Here is a 20837-nt window from a genome sequence, read left to right on the forward strand (position 1 = left end):
GTGTGTTACTGCAACATGTTTTATGAGAAGAAATAACATATTAAACTTTATTTTATAAGGTAAGGCCTTATCTAACATGAAATATGAAGAGTGGAATGGCATTAGTAGACGAATAAGTTTGAATGGCGTTTATAAAAGTAGGAAAGATCACAATATGAAGATAAAGTTGGAATTCAAGAGGACAAACTGGGGCAAATATTCGTTTATAGGAAGGGGAGTTAGGGATTGGAATAACTTACCAAGGGAGACGTTCAATAAATTTCCAATTTCTTTGAAATCATTTAGAAAAAGGCTAGGAAAGCAACAGATAGGGAATGTGCCACCTGGGCGACTGCCCTAAATGCAGATCAGTATTGATTGATTGATTGATTGATTGATTGATTGATTGATTGATTGATTGATTGATTGATTGATTGATTGATTGATTGATTGATTGATTGATTGATTGATTGATTGATTGATTGATTGATTGATTGATTGTAGAGTTTTGCTGTTTTTAAATTTATTTGGTCTCACGATTTGCAATATATGGATGGTTGCTGAGATGCATTTAACATTTATTCAGTTATGTGCTTCCAAATTGCCGTCAAAGTGGTGGTCGTGATTATTGTTTTAAGAGCAAGTAAAACTAGGCAACCATTCTCTATATAACACTAATCACAGAGAAAAACTGGAAGGGACCCGACACTTCGAAAAATGAAAGTATCGTCCAAATGAAGACAAGGGCCACGAAGGGCGTGAAAATGAAAGACTCCCTAGCCCTCGGAAACCTAATAGCGTCGGGGTCGGCAAAGAACTAGAGTTGACCAAGGAAGGTCGGATAGGATAGATGAAAGTGAGGAACCTGACACAAGTAAGCGGAAGAAATGCCAGGGCTCAGCTAATGGCCCCGTGGTCGCCAACCCACGCTCAAAATTTCAAAGCCCCTGGGGGCCAATTACCGTCAAGTTTCTCTTTCCATTTTGTATGTTAAGATGGTTTATTGTTGCGTGCCTAACTGCACTCTGACACAGCGAAGAAATATACACAAATATAAATGTTCATCTTTTTCCTAAAGATCCGAGTTTACGGGAGAAATGGAGGCTTGCTATTTCTCGACAGAGCAGCAGAATAGGATCTCTTTGGGCTCCTAATGATAACTCCAGAATAAGTAACTTGGACTTTGTCGAATCAGAATACGGTGTAAGTACCGTGAGGGGAATTCTGCTCCCCGACAAAGTGCCGACGCAAAATTCGTTTTCTTCTTAAAAATGTATTAATATTTACAATGCGGGCGTTAGGATATCTCGGAAAATCTAACCTTGTCCGAAAGCTGAAATTCCATACCGTTCCAAAGTTTAAAAAACGTTTCAGTGACGCGACTGTGATCAAGCACACATCACATACGTTATACATACAAAATTTTTCAGGCCTGCTCTTGATAATAATGCAAAGAAAGAGACTAATGACTGTGATTTAATAAAAAAATTCAAGAGCAAGTTCTGAGCAGATAAGTGTTAAAATTATAGAAATATGGAAAAATCGGGTGAGTACTTCTATTTAGGCCTATTTCCCTATTCTTTACTCTTGTGTGATAAACAAGTGCAAAATGAAAGAAATCTGTGATATGTAGTGTGTTCTACGTTGTTTTATATACTTATATCTGACTCACACCGGGCATAATGATAATAAAAATGTATTATTTCGCGTTATTGTATGAATCTTCAATATAAGGATATAGACGGAACATGAGAGCAACAGAACATAAACGCGATCCAAGCGGGCATTGCCTGAACTACTTCGTTCACCCAGAAATGTGTCGGCTTGTCCAGGCCTTCTATTATAGCGTAGGCAACTGTTGAGTTTGATCGAGCAAGGTCGAGCAGCCCAGAATTCCCTCGTGACTTGCATGCTTGCATGCGCTCTAAGCAGGACCTATGTGTTGTGACTCGAGCCACACTTCCGTCTTCACTCATTCTGTTTGGTCTTTACATTCCGGCATTGCATCTTAGTAGAGTAATTAGCGAGCATTCTACAGAAGTACGGACGTACCACAAGTCGTAGTGGATGTATCAGTTTATTAAACCCATTTATGTCCAGAATAAAATTTGTTATCAAATTGAACTGACTGCTCGACATGAAGATGAGCTCTGCATAGTGATGATATTTCTGTGGGTTTTCTGTCGTTATTTGGTCGCTACTTCCATTTCTGGTTCTACTGATCATTGGATGTATCATTTTAATAACATATTCTTTTCAGTTTTATTATAGTGCTATGATGCTATTTCTCTTAACGAAGACGTGTTCATTTAAAATACACCACTGGTATGACGGGACCTTCGAGATTTAATATGTATCCAATCAATTTATAATTATGTTGCTGCCGTATATGCTAATTAGGAAAAGGGAAAGGAGGGTTGATGTAATAATAATAAGAAAATTTGAACAGAACTGAAGTCCTGAGTCCGATGGGATATAACTGCACTTTCAGGATTTTAAAAATTACATCTTAAAATCCGTAGATATTGCATGTTACGAAAATGCATCACTGGACATATAGGGCTGGTATTATGTTCTTGTAATTCAAGTGGATAAGATTAATAAGTCCAAATGTTTCAGTATAAACTTATTTCATTACCACGAACATGCCGTATTTACATCAAAGAGCAAATAAGATTGCCACGCAACTGATTTAGTACAAGGAAATCACTCGTAGATGGCGGGGCATACTCCTCCTCGAGTACTGCTCGACCTACATCGAACTGGGACGTCAACAGATCGAGGTGCTCGGGCTGCGCTCGAGCCCATCCCTAGTGTTTAATAAAGTGTCTTAGTGCGGCGCTAATAAAATGTAGTTTGCTGCCGAACTGTGCGATGGGTTGAAGTCCTTGTCCAGCTTCCGTAATTGAAATCTAGCTCATCTTGAATGCACACACGTTGAGTAGTTATTCACTATGAAGTATAACGATTCTCAACTCACCTTCACTTGTGTAAAAAAAAATGCATCGCCTTATGGCGTCTTGACAACACTATTTACGTCTGAAACGCTGATTTCATCTGTAAACATCACTTACTTATCACAAGAACACACTCGCAGTATCCTTACGCGGCCGCCATCATCTTTCTCCTGGAACAATTAAGTCTGAGGAAAAATTGTTCGTCCCCACTTTTAAATATTGGAACAACTTTAGAAAGTTTAAGCAAATGAGAAAAAACTCCTATCTCTAAACTCTTATTAAAATAAATGCTAGAGGTTCAGAAATCGAAGGTATTATTCTTTTGATAATGTAATTAGATAACCAACAACAATATATTCTCTAAGAATTTTATAATGTTAAGCTAACTTTAATTACTTCATCAGGTGTGATTTCAACCCAATGGAAAGTGTTCGGGCAGATGGGTTGATAATGAAGGAGGTCACTCGCAGATGTACCTGTTGTCTTAATTTGATTTCCGATTTCTTTTACAGAGTTTAAGGGATAGTTAGTCCGTCCTTCAGGATCGAGGAATGTGTCTTGAATGTGAGTAGGGATGTTTTCTTGTACTATAACATCCTATGCCGCCTTGCATTTGTCGGGTGCACCTTTTTCACAAACTAATGTTTTGGCACGGGTTAGTTTTCTTTTATACATCTTTTTACAAATAAGATAAACTTTATACACGCCATTCTGCTCGGTTCCTCCTTGACAAGAATTTTTATAAATTCCACACATAAATTCCAGGATTCTTTCTCTATATCGAGTCATTTCATCAGTACACCAGTACACCTTCCTGCTTTTAAGTTTACCATTATAAATAATTTCTACCATTGTTGAACATAAATGCCACAATTCAACCAACGTATCTTAAAAGTTTCTAAATACAGTTTCAATATCATTTTCTCCCGTCTGAAATTAAAATACAAAGCACCAGTTAATTATTTACATATTTTCTATAAACATGTTAATATAATCATCATCTTGACTTTTACACACGTCAGAACATGTTCGTATTGTAAATTATGATATAATGATATAAGCAAGGGGTCTGCAAAACCCCCACACAAAATGCTAAGTTTATACATATCTCTTGAAAATGTTCCAATAATATTATCCAAGCATGCATTATTACGAGTAGGTAGCTTGTTTGTGCAAGTTAAATTTATAGTTCTTTGTAGGCTCAAAAAGTTTCCAGAAACCAGTCCATCTTAATTTATTATCTCTATGTTGAAATCCAGAAGTGGCGGACAATTTCTATATTCAACATCCAATGAAAAGAAAGTACACCCGAAATGATAATGGTTACCCATCAAGACATAATCGATATTTACCGTTCAGGTACATGAGTGCAAAAACTCTTAACTAATGATGTTTAACCTACATGTAAATGATACTTTTTTGTCATAACATCAAAGTAGGGAACAATGGGGTTCCCAAGACCATAGCGTCAGAATTTACTTTGCTGCGTCCGCACAAGAGGTCTAGTAGTGTAGCTATGCCGGTACAAATGCGAGGTCATTGACCCCTGGTATAGAAGCATGGCTTAGCCGATTCCCGAATTTTGCATAAGAAATCGAGCCTAACCTGACAGTCGCTATCTTGAGAGTCCTAACTACACTTTAATGGCTAGTTGCCTTCCCGACGCCTAACAGAGCAAGCCTAGCCTCATGGAGGGGAATAACTTTAGTTTCACGGCTAGATACCCTTCTGTACGTGAACTGTCGTTATCTTGGAGTGGACTAACTTTACGGAACGTAGCGTTACGGCGAGATGCCCTTCCCGACGCTATCATGAGTAGTAGGACAATGATGATTCTCCCGACGTTGTTTTAAGTATTAGAATAATGGGGATTCACAAAAGTAAGCACACATAACCACATAGAGGACTCTAACTGTACAGGTCCGTAGTTTTATGGCAAGATGCCTTTCCCACAAGATGGCGGCTATTCACAGCTGCTTATGAGTCGGCTATACAAAGACGGCTTAAGGGCGCTTTCGTAAGATGATATCTATACATTGGCTCTTATGAGACGGCGTAGGGGCGCTTGCGCAGGATGGCGGCTATACATAGGCTCTTATGAGACGGCCTACAAGCACTTGAGCAAGATGGCGGCTGCCCCTATGAGACGGTTCAGGGGCGCTTGCGCAAGATGGCGGCTGCTCTTACGAGACGGCCTAGGGGCGCTACCGCAAGAAGGAGGCCATAAAGGGCTTAATATGGAGAAATATGCCGGTCATGGGCGATTGCGCAAGATGGCGTCTATACATAGGCGCGACTATACATGGCCTTTTATCAGAACGCCTAGTGGCATATGAAATACATTGGTTACATTTAAGCCCCTAGCAGTTGAAAAAATTATCGGAAAAAACATGAAACTTGAACTTCCGGTTCGGAAATATACTATTTGAATCTGTTGGCATGGGTTACAAGCATGTAGCTCATGCGTAAATTGAAATTAAACAGAACGCCTAGTGCCATATGAAATAAATTGGTTACATTTAAGCGCCTAGCAGTCGAATAAATTATCGGATAAGCATGTAAGTTGAAATTTTGGTTCGGAAATATACTATTTGAATCTGTTGGCATGGGTTATAAGCATGTAGCTCATGCAGAAAGTGAAATAAACAGTTAGCCTAGTGCTATAAGAAACACATTGCTTACATTTAAGCCAATAGCAGTCGAACAAATTATCGCATAAACATGTAACATTAAATATTGGTTCGGAAACGTATTACTTCTATCTATTGGCATAGGTTATAAGCATGTAGCTCATGCAGGTGCGAAATTAAACAGAACGCCTAGTTCCATAAGAAATACATTGGTTGCGTTTAAACCCCAGCAGTCGAACAAATTATTGGATAAAAATTTAAATTGAAATTTCGGTTCAGGAATATACTATTTGAATCTGTTCACATGGGTTATAAGCATAATGCTCATGCCGAAAGTGAAATGAAACAGAACGCCTAGTGCTATAAGAAATACATTAGTTACATTTAAGCTCTTAGCAGTCGAGCAAATTATCGGATATACATGAAACTTGAAAATTCCGTTCGGAAATATACCATTTGAATCTGTTGGTATGGGTTATAACCATATAGCTCATGCCGAAAGTGAAATTAAACAGGACGCCTAGTGGCGTAAGAAATATATTGCTTACATTTAAGCCCGTAGCAATCGGACAAATTATCGCATAAACACGTAACATGAAATATCGGTTCGGAAACATACTATTTCAATCTGTTGGCATAGGTTATAAGCGTGTAGCTCATGCAGGGGCGAAATTAAACAGAACGCCTAGTGCCATAAGAAATACATTGGTTTCATTTAAGCCCCTAGCAGACTAACAAACTCTGGGATAAACATATGCAATAAGTACAACATTTTGAATTCAATGAGATATGTATTGTATAGTGATTTACAAATTTAAAACAGTCTACTACAACAGTCTTGGTTTTGCTGCCGACGAGGTTGCTATGCTCTTTAACAGTTTTCTGAGAAGAGGCATCATGCTTTTGAAAAGGTAATGCCTCCTGCAACATTCAAATTAAACAAAATATTGAGTGTTTATGAAGTATACTATACAAGTGGACCCGTGCGCTGCTCCACAGTATTCCTTATAAGTTAGTCAGATAACTCATCTTGATATGCCTGTCGTAGTCATATTGTTTTCCTGCCCATTTCAATTTTATGAACATTTAATAACGATACTATAGTTTATGGAATTTCCAAAAATAAAAAATGTGTTTATTTTTAAAGAAGATTCCAAATACCAATTTTAAAGTCTGTAACATCTTCAGTTGTACCATCCCGCCCATATTTGTGTCTTACCTTACAGTTTTTTTCCCAAACGGTAAGTCATAATATGTGTACCATACCGATTGGGAACGTACTTTGACTTAAAAGGCGTTCAGAGTGTCACAGTTCATCTCAGCTACCCCAAAGACTATGAATTCGTCACTAATATCGTCATTTTCGGATTTTTAAGTTTCAATCCCTTCCTTTAGGGGGCTAGGGGTTTCTTGTACCTACAGTAATTATTCCAGATAAAAGCAGAAATAAGTTTTAAAGAACACATCATAATCTTCACATACTGTTGGGTAGGCAACCCGCTGATCGGACTTGTCTTGCGGTTTGCTTATCTTCCCCTATTTGATTTTTCACCCCTTAGTGCCGAACTACCAATCATATTTCGTTCAAAGCACATCATAATCCCTCTCAGATGTAATAAGAACAAACTGTGAACATTTCAGCGAAATCGGTCCAGTAGTTTTTGAGTCTATTAGCTTCAAAATAACAACATCCAATTGTATATATAGATATGTTATGCTTTACAACGAAGATAGTGCAGTTCTTACATTGTTGTTATTCATGTGGTTCTTTCCTTTTCTGAATTATTTTGATAGTGTACTGAAAGTAATGGATAAAGTTCATCCATACACTGTGTACAGTGTTCAGTCCTCGGATGTCCAACTCGTTGGCTGAATGGTCAGCGTACTGGCCTTCGGTTCAGATGGTTTCGGGTTCTATTCCGGACGGGTTGGGGATTTTAACCTTCATTGGTTAATTCCAATGACCCGGGGCTGGATATCTGTGCTGTCCCCAAAATCCCTTCAACTCACACAGCACACATAACACTATCCTCCACCACAAAAACACGCAGTTACCTACAAATGGCAGATGCCGCCCACACTGATAGGAGGGTCTGCCTTACAAGGGCTGCATTAGGCTAGAAATAGCCACAATAAATTATTATATTCCTCGGATTCTGTCTATCCCATTCATCATCAAAATTTTTTACCTCGATGCTTGTAATGACGTTGACAGGTTCTGCAAAAAGCTACATCGATTGACATCTTACTGTGGAGAGGAAGGGTGTCCCAAAAATTATTTACGAAAGGAGCAGCGTGGGTAGATAAAAATCCTGGTAGTAAACTTTGAATCAGATGTTTCGGCATCTGAGATAAGGTTCCATGTTTATAGAACAGCTTAATAGCCTTACTTACTTGTGTGAGATAAATAAGATGTTCCGTATTAGCACGCACGCAGCATGCATATTGACAGTTTTGTTTGTTATTAAGATGATTGTCTGTAACCTTGTAAACTTTTCTTCTTCCTGTTCCATAGCGTAAGATATCGAAACACACATAATGATGTTGATAATAAAGGCCTATTCCGTAGGATGAGGGATTGAGCTAACCTCAGTAACTGTGAGGAGGAGGAGGAGGAGAAAGAAGCTGTTATCTTAACAGCTGTTACATTTAACAAATAGTGTCTTGAAGGGATCATGTTGAGAAGGTCGCTTGCTTAATTCTCTCTCCAAAATGATGTCGGAAAAACGTTGACATTATTGTATCTAACAGCGTGACGATACGGAGGACAGCACAATCCATTCTCCTTCTCTTCCTTGTCTTTCTTACAGGTATAGAGGTCAGCTCAATCCCCTCATCTTGCTACAGTTATGCACCCGACAGTGTAATATGATAGAGAACAGCACAGACTCTCCTCGCAGCGATGACGTCAACATAGTTATGCTTGTTTAGTTACGTTCGTTAACAGGGTTACTCTCTAGTAATCTCAAGCCTTCACGATAGGTGTAAAGGAAATGCAATAAGTAGAACATTTATTTACTGATTTTTATCCTATTTCTACATGTAATGTGACATAACAATATTGTTGTAACTTGTGTGCGCCTTTACACAATAATACGCCTACGACGTAATTCGTCTTCTATTTCTTGAATCTCTCGTACATACACTGTGTATCCAGCACCTTGATAAGCTCTTAGGAGTTGTCATCGTCATCGAGTAAGTTAACGTCTTTACAGTATCTTACAATATCAGTCAATACTGATCTACATTTAGGACAGTCGCCCAGGTGACAGATTCCCTATATGTTGTTTTACTATACTTTTCCTAAATGATTTCAAAGAATTTGGAAATTTACTGAACATCTCCCTTGGTAAGATATGCCAATCCCTAACTCCCCTTCCTATAAATGAATATTTGCCCCAATTTGTCTTCTTGAATTCCAACCTTATCTTCATATTGTGATCTTTCCTACTTTTAAAGACGCCACTCAAACTTATTCGTCTACGAATAACATTCCACGCCATCTCTCCGTTGACAACTCGAAACATACCACTTAATGGAGCAGCTCTTCTTCTTTCTCTCAATTCTACCCAGCCCAAACTTTGCAACAATTTTAAAACGCTACTCTTTCGTCGGAGATCACCCAGAATAAATCGAGCTGCTTTTCTTTGGATTTTTTCCAGTTCTAGAATTAGGTAATCCTGGCGAGTATCCCATACACTGGAACCATACTCTAGTTGGGGTCTTACCGGAGAATTATATGCCCTCTCCTTTACATCCTTACTACAACCCCTAAACACCATCATAACCATGTGCAGAGATCTGTACCCCTTATTTACAACCCCATTTATGTGATTACCTCAATGAAGATCTTTCCTTACATTAACACCTACGGACTTACATTGAACCCCAAAAGCTACTTTCACCTCATCAACGCAGTAATTAACACTGAGAGGACTTTACCGATTTGTGAAACTCACAACCTCACTTTTAACCCCGTTTATCAACATACCATTGCCTGCTGCCCATCTCACAAAATTATCGAGGTCACATTGCAGTTGCTCACAATCTTGTAACTTATTTATTACTCTAAACATAACAATATCATCCGCAAAAATCCTTACCTCTGATTCCACTTCTTTACTCATATCATTTATATATATAAGAAAACAAAGAGGTTCAATAATACTGCCTTGAGGAATTCCCCTCTTAATAAATACAGGGTCTGATAAAGCTTCGCCTAATCTAATTCTCTGAGATCTATTTTCTAGAAATATAGCAACCCATTCAGTCTCAATTTTGTCTAGTCCAATTGCACTCATTTTTGCCAGTAGTCTCCCATGATCCACCCTATCAAATTCTTTAGACAGGTCAATCGCGATACAGTCCATTTGACCTCCTGAATCCAAGATATCTACTATATCTTGCTGGAATCCTACAAGTTGAGCTTCAGTGGAATGACCTTTAATAAAACTGAACTGCCTTCTATCGAACCAGTTATTAATTTTGCATTCACGTCTAATATAATCAGAAAGAATGCCTTACAAAAGCTTACATGCAACGCATGTCAAACTTACTGACCTGTAATTTTCAGCTTTTTGTCTATCACCCTTTGCTTTATACACAGGGGCTACTATAGCAACTCTCCATTCATTTGGTATAGCCCCTTCAACCAAACAGTAATCAAATAAGTACTTCAGATATGGTACTATATCCCAACAGATTGGCTTGATTATATCCCCCAGAGATCTTATCAATTCCAGCCGCTTTCATAGTTTTCAACTTTTGTACCGTATTGCAAACGTCATTTTTATCATATGTAAATTTTAATACTTCTTTAGCATTAGTCTCCTCCTCTATCTGAACATTATCCTTGTAACCAACAATCTTTACATACTGCTGACTGAATACTTCTGCCTTTTGAGAATCCTCACATATACACTCCCCTTGTACATTAATTATTCCTGGAATGTGCTGCTTGGGACCTGTTTCTGCCTTAAAATACCTATACATACCCTTCCATTTTCACTAAATTTTGAATGACTGCCAATTATGCTTGCCATCATTTTAACCTTAGCCGCTTTCTTTGCTAGATTCATTTTCCTAGTAAGTTTCTTCAATTTCTCCTTACTTCCGCAGCCATTTCTAAATCTATTTCTTTCCAATCTGCACTTCCTTCTTAGTCTCTTTGTTTCTCTATTATAATAAGGTGGGTCTATACCATTTCTTACCAACTTTAAAGGTACAAACCTATTTTCACATTCCTCAACATTTGCTTTAAACACATACCAGAGTCTGTTTACATTTTTATTAACCGTTTTACACCGGTCATAGTTACTTTTTAGAAACTGCCTCATGCCTGCTTTATCAGCAACATGGTATGACTAATAGTCCTATTTTAAGACCTTCCTTTAAATCACATTTATTTTTAACTACCACAAAAACTGCTTATGATCACTAATACCATCTATTTCTTCGGTTTCTCTATAGAGCTCATCTGGTTTTTACGAGCACCACATCCAGAATATTTTCTCCTCTAGTTAGTCCCATCACTTTCTGAATCAGCTGTCCTTCCCATATTAACTTATTTGCCATTTGTTGGTCATGCATCCTGTCGTTCGCATTTCCTTCCCTATTGACACCTGGTAAATTCAGATCTCCCAGTACACTCGCATTCCTTTCCATGTCATTTATCACATAGCTGATTATCTTATCAAATAATTCGGAATCCGTATCAGCGCTACCTTTTCCAGATCTGTACACTCCAAAGATGTCAAGTTGCCTATTATCTTAAGAAATGAGCCTTACACCTAGAATTTCATGTTTTTCATCTTTAACTTTTTCGTAGCTTACAAATTCTTCTTTCACCAGGATGAATACTCCCTTCCCACCATTCCTATCCTATCTCTACGATACACACTCTAGTTCAGTGAGAAAATTTCTGCATCCAATATATCATTTCACAGCTATGATTCAACTCCTATTAGAATATCTGGTAAATATAAATCTATTAAATTAATTATATTCCTCTCTTTACAGTACTTCTACAGTTCAACACTAACAGTTTTATGTCATCCCTATTTCATTTCCAGTTCCCAGTTCCCTTACCATCGCTCCCTAGTCCACCCCGTTTCCCTGAATGTACCTCCCTGTTACCCTTCCAAACGAATTTCATCTTCATAGGGTGAGAAATTTTTGCTAATGCGTGTAGACAGTCGATGTGTAGAAAACGGAAGAGCTTGTTTTGATGCGGTATATACTTCTGCAATGTTATCAGCAGATAAAAACTTAACACGCTTTGACTGAAAAGAAGCGGTTAAATCTTCTTCTTTCCTCATACTGCTGCATTTTGCTTCTCTTCTTGTGATGTTTGTACAGCTACAGAACATGTTGTTAGCTTAGAAAATAAAGTAGAATGAAAAATCTCTGATGGAAAAGAAACGTTGTGTTCTTCTTTTTCTTCCTTATGTATCTCCTCTTTATCTGGTGGTGTTGAGGTTTATATCAGAACTTTTAGTAAGCTGAGACGATGCTATATTGTTTGTATTACGCTTATTTATTATGTGCGTTCTACTGACAAATTACGTAAACAAATGTGTTTAGAATTTACATGTCGTGTGAGATTATCACGTCTGTTGAATATAGCAGAACACTGTTTGTATGCATATATTTCGAAGTTATGTGTTACAGTTTAATGTCGTTCAAGATTATCAAGTCTTAAAAACTCACACTACAAAGATCACACATAAATATAATAAATGTTTTACAGGTAGATATGATAGTTTTACACTGCAACCGGTAAATAACAACTGCCTGTCTATGTGTAAAACTGCGTCTGATATGGAGGAGGAGGAGGAAGCTGCTATCTTTACAGCTATTTAAGGTACACCCTCCTACACTCGGTTTTCCAAGCAAACCCTGGGATGTACCTTAACTATTGCTACGACCCTACTACCTTCATAGTAACGGAATTTTGTTAAAAAGCACGTGGATTTTAAATTGCTCGCCACCACATTCATAAGGTGGCAACAGTGAGGTTTAGCCCCGCCACGATGGCAGCAGCGATGTTAGCGATGTCCTGTTGTTAAAGATTCGCGCCTACCTCGTTAAAGGTGGCAGTTGTTATCTTGACAGGTGTCAAAAAGCACATGGATTTTAAATTCTGCACTACTACGTGCATTTCCTGAAAAAACCTTTTTCTTCCCTCCTATCATATTCTTGAATTCTTTCCTCATCCTGCAAACATTTTTCCCTTAACCCCCTCTCACCATGCTTCCTGAACTCAGCCAACGCTCTCAGCACTGCCTTCGTTTTTTCCTTACATTCCTTATCGAACCAACCCTCTCCCACCTCTCTATTCTTATTCCTGTATGATTTCTCCTCAGCTATTTTCCTCCCCGGATACTCCAAAAGCTCTACAGCTCTGTCAATATTATTACCTTTCACTGCTGGCTCAATCCCCACCCTGATGATCTGGAATTCATCCTCCTCCATATATTTGCCTAACTTCGCTCTCCCCTCCTCTGACCAAATATAATTAGGAACTCTCCCTCCTCCCACAACTCAATTATCTTCCTGAACTCTTCTATTCTGCACCCCCATCCCTATTTACGATTATATACACCGGGGAGTGGTGGGATTCGAGCCAATCCACCACTCCCATCCTGTTAATTCTGTCCAACATATCATCCGAACACATAATCAGATCAATAACACTACCTCCTTCGTATGTAATATAAGTCATTTTTCCTTCCTTATCACCCTGCCACTACCCATCTAGAATATACAATTCACACGCCCCGCATACTTCTAACAACTTCTGACCGTAAACATTTCTCACTTTATCTGCACTTTTCCTATCTCCCATCTTTACTCTCCTTACTTCTTTACCATACTCTGGACAAGACCTTCCTATTCTTGCATTTCAGGCCCCTAACAAAATCAGTCCATCCTCTTCGTACTTTCCACTAATAATATTAATTTCCTCTATCAGGCCATCGAAGAAGTAATCATTCGCATATTTGATCCCCTTGGAGGGTTGTATATAAGACCCAAACACACATTCTTTCTTTCCATCCCCCTCCCATTTTAAACCTAACCCATAATACCTCTTCAAGCTCATTTTCTATATCTATGACTTGATCACTTAGTTATTCTTTAACTAATAATGAAATTCCACCCGAAGTTCCCCCCTTCCTTCCCCGCTTTTTCGCTTTATTCCTTATCACGAACCCCTTCAAGGTTAAATTTTTCTCTTCTTTTAGCCATGTCTCTAGGAGGGCCACTATATCAAAACTCTCCACCATCTTGCACACCTCTTCATTCTCCAACTTACTTTCCACCCTTCAATATTTATCACGCCTATCTTCCAACCTAGCTACCTACTACCCCCCTCCCCCTCCTTTTCTCCCTTATTTCTATTTATCTCAGCAGCGTTATTTAACTTACTCTAGTTCTAACAAGACCTTCTGTATCCTCTCTGTTCTCTCCCTTCTTAACCGCCCTTACAGACCCTTTGTTCCCCCTCTCCTCCTGCCCTTTATTTCTCTTCCCTCATAAATCTTTCAGACTTACACTTCTAGTCCTGGTCGTTACCTCTCTCCGTGTACTTGCCGCCTCTTCCACTCCAGCACCTCCCGGTGGTGTATGACTGTTGACGTCATGCTCCACTCCCTGATAGTCCTCTTCTTCTTCCCGTCCATCTTCACTCTTGCCTCCTCTTCTTTCTTCACGCTGGTCCTCGCTCCCCCTCTCGCCAACCGCCGTTTCTCCCTGATCCACCTCCGAGATCTCTTCTCTTGTCACTCCTGTCGCTCTCTTTTCTGTAATCGTCTGTGAATAATTTTGGTCCACCTCCAACTGGTCCCTCCTAATGGACGCTCTCAATCCTTGTTTCCTCGCACGCCACATGTGTTCTCTTAGCACTTTCAACGTTCTGCTCGCTTCACTACCTATGTCCTGCCTCAAACATACCTTCTCTTCCTTTAAATTCCCCCTTTTGTTAGGATAATGTCCGCCATCAGGGTAGACATCAGCATGAGCTGAATTGGTCTCCCACCTCCACCTTCCACTCTTCCCACTCTCTGTGCGTCATCAATATCTACTTCACTAAAATTGATCTTCATTCTCTCCCGTATCAAGTTCACTATCTTATAAACTAAAGGCACCTTATCTTCTTTCGCTGTTTCTTCGTCTTCGTATATAAAAATGTCTTTTCTCATTCGTACCTGGATCCCATCAGCCATTTCTCTCTTCAGTTTCGCCACCTCCCCCTCCAGCACCTGGACTTTCAATCGCATTTTCTCCATCTCCGCCTCATTTCTCCCCACCTTCTCCTTCAGCTCGTCCACCTCACTTTTAACGCACTGACGCAATTCCATTAGCTCCTTGGAATGGTTACGTATCATCTCCTTCAGTTGCTCTATCTGACACGCCTCCTTCACCACTTCTTTTAGCGCCTCTATCTCTTCCCACCCTAGGGCACCAATTGGGCCTGGCCCTCGGTTTAACTCCACTCCACCTATTATGAGCAGCGCTGATAGCACCGCCGCCACCAGCAGCCCTGCCAACACCCCTACTTTCTCATTCTTCATCCTTTTGCACAAGTCCGTTTCCTTCTACCTCCTGTATAGCCAACACTCAATCCTCGCTCGATAGAGCTCTAGCGCTACCCCCAAACTTCAGCACTCACTCAGCACATCCGTCCTCACTGCCTACTCGATTCAGACTGAGTAACCTTGTTAACGAACGTAACTAAACAAGCATGACTATGTTGACGTCATCTCTGCGGAGGAGGGATTGTGCTGTTCTCTATCATCTTACGCTGTCGGATACAGAACTGTAGCAAGATGAGGGGATTGAGTTGTCCTCTATACCTGTAAGAAAGACAAGGAAGAGGAGGAGAACGGATTGTGCTGTCCTCCGTATCGTCACGCTGTTAGATACAATAATGTCAACGATTTTCCGACATCATTTTGGAGAGAGGATTAAGCAAGCGACCTTCTCAACATGATCCCTTCAAGACACTATTTGTTACATGTAACAGCTGTTAAGATAACAGCTTCTTTCTCCTCCTCCTCCTCCTCCTCCTCACAGTTACTGAGGTTAGCTCAATCCCTCATCCTACGGAATAGTCCTTTATTATCAACATTATTATGTGTGTTTCGACATCTTACGCTATGGAAGAGGAAGAAGAAAAAGTCTACAAGGTTACAGACAATCATCTTAATGACAAACAAAACTGTCAATATGCATGCTGCGTGCGTGCTAATACGGAACATCTTATTTATCTCACACAAGTAAGTAAGGCTATTAAGCTGTTCTATAAACATGGAACCTTATCTCAGATGCCGAAACATCTGATTCAAAGTTTACTACCAGGATTTTTATCTACCCACGCTGCTCCTTTCGTAAATAATTTTTGGGACACCCTTCCTCTCCACAGTAAGATGTCAATCGATGTAGCTTTTTGCAGAACCTGTCAACGTCATTACAAGCATCGAGGTAAAAAATTTGATGATGACTGGGATGGACCAAATCCGAGGAGTGAACACTGAACTCTGTGTATGGATGAACTTGATCCATTCATTTCAGTGTATGATCAAGATAATTCAGAAAAAGAACAAACCATATGAATAACAACAAGGTAATAACTGCATTATCTTCTTTGTAAAGCATAACATAGATAGTAAAATATATTTCATAAATACTAAATGTTTTGTTTAATTTGAATGTTGCAGGAGGCATCACAATTCCAGAGGAATGCTACCTCTTCGGAGAAAGTTGATAAAGAGAATAGCAACCTTGTTGGCAGCAAAACCAAGACTGTTGTGGTAGATTGTTTTAATTTTTTAATCATTATAAAATAGATATTTCTTTGAACTCAAAATGTTGTATTTATTGCATATGTTTATTCGATAATTTGTTCGACTGCTAGGGGCTTAAATGTAACCAATGGATTTCTTATAGCACTAGGCGTTCTGTATAATTTCGCTCCTGCATTATCTACAAGCTTATAACCTATGCCAACAGATTCAAATAGTATATTTTCGAACCGAAATTCCAATTTACATTTTTATCCAATAATTTGTTAGACTGTTAGGGGCTTAATGTAACCATTGTATTTCTTATGGCACTAGGCTTTCTGTTTAATTTCGCTCCTACATGAGCTACAAGCTTATAACCTATGCCAACAGATTGAAATAATATGTATCCGAACCGGTATTTCATGTTACATGCTTATGCGATAATTTGTTCGACTGCTAGGGGCTTAAATGTAAGCAATGTATTTCTTGTAGCGCTACGCAAACAGTTTATTTCACTTTACGCATGAGCTACATGCTTATAACCCATGCAACAGATTCAAATAGTGTATTTCCGAACCGAAATTTCAAGTTTCATGTTTGTGCGATAATTTGTTCGACTGCTATGGGCTTAAAGGTAACCAATGTATTTCTTATGGCACTAGGCGTTCTGTTTAATATCACATTCCGCATGAGCTACATGCCTGTAACGCATGCCAACAGATTCAAATAGTATATTTCCTATCCGAAATATCATGTTACATGTTTATCCGATAATTTGTTCGACTGCTATGGGCTTAAATATAAGCAATGTATTTCTCGTAGCGCCACGCGAACAGTTTATTTCACTTAAATGTAACCAATGTATTTCTTACAGAACTAGGCGTTCTGTTTAATTTCACTTTCGGCATGAGCTACATGCTTACAACCCATGCCATCAGATTCAAATAGTATATTTCCGACCCGAAATTTCAAGTTACATGTTTATCCGATAATTTGTTCGACTGGTAGGAGCTTAAATATTACCAATGTATTTCTTAGAGTACTAGGCGTTCTGATAAGGGTCCATGTATAGTCGAGCCTATGTATAGCTGCCATCTTGCAGAATCGCCCGTAGCCGTTATCATTCTCCATAAGAGCCCATGTATAGCTACCATCTTGTACAATTGCCCATAGCCCGCATCTTTCTCCATAAGAAGCCGTGTATAGCCGCCATCTTACACAAGCGCCCCTAGGCAGTCTCATAAGAGCAGCCGCCATCTTGTGCAACCGCTCCTAGGCCGTCTCATAGGAGCCTATGTATAGCAGCCATCTTGCGCAAGCCCCCTAGGCTGCCTCATAAGAGCAGCCGCCATCTTGCGCAATCGCCCCTGGGGAGTCTCATAAGACCAGCCGCCAACTTGCTCAAGCACCTCTAGGTCGTCTCATAAGGAGCTGTGTATAGCCGCCATTTGTGCAATTGTCTTCGGGAAGGGCATCTAATCGTAATACTAAGGATAGTCCCTTCAAGATGGCAGATGTGAGATTAGGCTCGCTCTCTTAGGCGTCGGGAAGTCAACTAGCCTTTTTAGGCCCTTCAAGATGCGACCGTAATATTAGGTTCGCACTCTTATGGAAAATCAGCAAATCGACATTGCTCACCTGCTATACTGGGGGTCAATAACCTTACATTTGAACCGTCATAACTACACTACTAGACCTCGAGTGCTGACGCAGCCAAAAATATGTTGACTCATTTCCGAGTGTAGACCTGTTACAGCTCTACTATTCATCAATATTTTCACGCTGAATATTCCTAATCCAGTTTTTTCATAATGTGTTATTCCTTAGAAAACTTAAATTTTATGGCCGGGCTGAGTGGCTCAGACGGTTAAGGCGCTGGGCTTCTAAACCCAACTGGGCAGGTTCGATCATGGCTCAGTCCGGTGGTATTTGAAGGTGCTCAAATACGACAGCTTCGTGTCGGTAGATTTGCTGGCACGTAAAATAAATCCTGCGGGCCTAAATTCCGGCACCTTGGCGTCTCCGAAGACCGTAAAAGTAGTTAGTGGGACGTAAACCAAATAACATTAATTATTAAATTGTATGAGAGGCATTGGCATAGTTAGACTTAAACCCGGTTCACAGCACGATCAATATAAACAGATTCTCATATTACTGCGTGTAATAAACAGATAATAACTGTCCACCGACAGAAGCATATACTGGAAAGAAACTAATATTTATCGCCAACATTCATGAAATTTCACCGACTGAACACGAAGAAAACGAACCAAAGTTTCCATGTTCGGCTACTCGATTCGCCATCTTGGAACAATCGAGAGTAGCATCAAATACCTTAATATGGTAATAGTGGAAATTCTCCTCACTTATCACGCAGAGAAGCGACGACAGCGCATAATGTTGCCGTCTAGTGGATCAAGCAGAACACTAACCCAACCGACTATTAAAACACTACACGTTTCTACTCGAAAAGCCAACAAAATACGGATTTAAAGAAGTTTGCGTCGGTTTTATCTTGTAACTTACGATAGGGAAGAAAGAAAGTGGGTGACGGTCTGAAAGAACCATCGAGAAGATTAAAACGAATGTATTATTAAATTAAAACATTCGATTGTCATGTTATGACAACAGTCTAATATCTCCAAGTGGGCCGATGAACTTAGATGTTAGGCCCCTGTAAACAACGAGCATCATCATTTTAATATCTCCAAGAACAAATCACACATGGAATAACATTTTCAGTCTGATATTTTTACTAACAGGATTCTTCTCTGTTGAAACATTGGTTCTATTCACATGCGCCTTAATGAGGACTTTGGAATACATTGTCAGTCATTAATTTTATACAGCTGCTACACATATCTTCACTATACTCATCGATAAAAATCTGCCAGTTAATTTCCTTCTAATCCCATATGTGCTTTCCAACAAGATCTATTTTCAAACGTTCCTGATATTTTGGCAGACAACTTCCTCCTATACATATTTGGAAACACAATTTTAGAGTTATCATACTTCTTCAACTCTATATGCAAATTTCGCATGTTATTGTTATGAACATAATATGATGACAATACATCCCTGCACTCAGCATGGGAAAACTTGCTACATGCCCAGCTTATCACACACTGGTCTGCATTTTCCTGTATTACATCATAGTCATAACCATTTACCTGATCATTTAACTCACTCTGTTTAGTGCTATTAGCTTCAAAATTGCATTTCATCACATCATTTTGCATCATCAGTTTCATAATTACTGCCATCAGAAGCACAGAGCAATTGTTTTACCATTAAACCTCTTACAGCACTTCGAAATTTTGTTGGATCTGGGGTTACATTGTTACCTTCTTTTGCTCTGATGATCGAAAATATGTTTTCAATACACTCCTGTTAACCAATAAATGAAAGCATAATCATTAACCACAGTAGTTTCCGTGTAGAAATACCACCAGACACTATAGAGCGCCATTCAGCCGCACATTCCAATATAGTTTTATGCAATCCACAATATTCACTCCGTCCTGAAAACATCCGACCTGCTGGTATGCTCAGATAACACAACCGGATATCTTGGTATTTACCGCCTCACCATTATAGGACGCCATAACGTTATACTCGTATTAAACAACGGAAGACATGCGTGTGCCTTCTAGATCATATGAACCTGAAACGCCAGCGAAACCCTAAATTGATATTTGATACCGTAGACCACAATATACTCCTTGGAAAGGAATACACAAGAATTACACAATTCTAAACTGCAATTAAGTCTATCCTAATTACAACAACAGAATTTTAGTAAGAGAGTTTCTACGAATACCTCTACTATACTACACACATATTTTACAATAATAAAACAAGCACGCTAAATTCTAATACGATATTACTCGTTTACTACCGTACAGTACACTGCAATAATTTTAAACTACGTTCAGACGTATCCTAATTACAATACCGGTACCGTATTGTACCAGTAAAAGAGCCCGACTTTAAGATTTATCTTTAAAGTTGGCATGAAGTAGTCCTCAGGGCAATTCTGGGTGGTTACTAGCTAGGGCTTGGTACAGGAGGCAGGGTCCAAGAAATTTTTTAATTAGATTGAATAATAGTTTTTTATTCAAGAAATGCATATCAAAGTGCACATCACCTTACTGTTGATAGTCGCTGTCTTCAACATCGCCTTTTAATAGTCCTTTTGGAGCTATCAATGGTTTTATACAAATAATCATTTAAGGAGAATATTGCATTTTGAGCGCTAACTTTTGGTCTAAAACCAAACTGGTTTTGAGACAATATGTTATACTTATTCAGGTAATTAAGTAATTTGGTTTTAATGCATTTCTATAGTAATTTTGAAGGTGGGTTGTGAGAGAAATTGGCCGATAATTGTTTAACTCTCTCTTATCGCCTGATTTATGGATTGCGACTATGATAGCAATTTTGAATGGGCTGGAAATTGTCCTTTCATTAGTGATAGGTTAAGA

This window comes from Anabrus simplex, chromosome 2 (assembly GCF_040414725.1).
Source record: "Anabrus simplex isolate iqAnaSimp1 chromosome 2, ASM4041472v1, whole genome shotgun sequence".
NCBI lineage: Eukaryota > Metazoa > Arthropoda > Insecta > Orthoptera > Tettigoniidae > Anabrus > Anabrus simplex.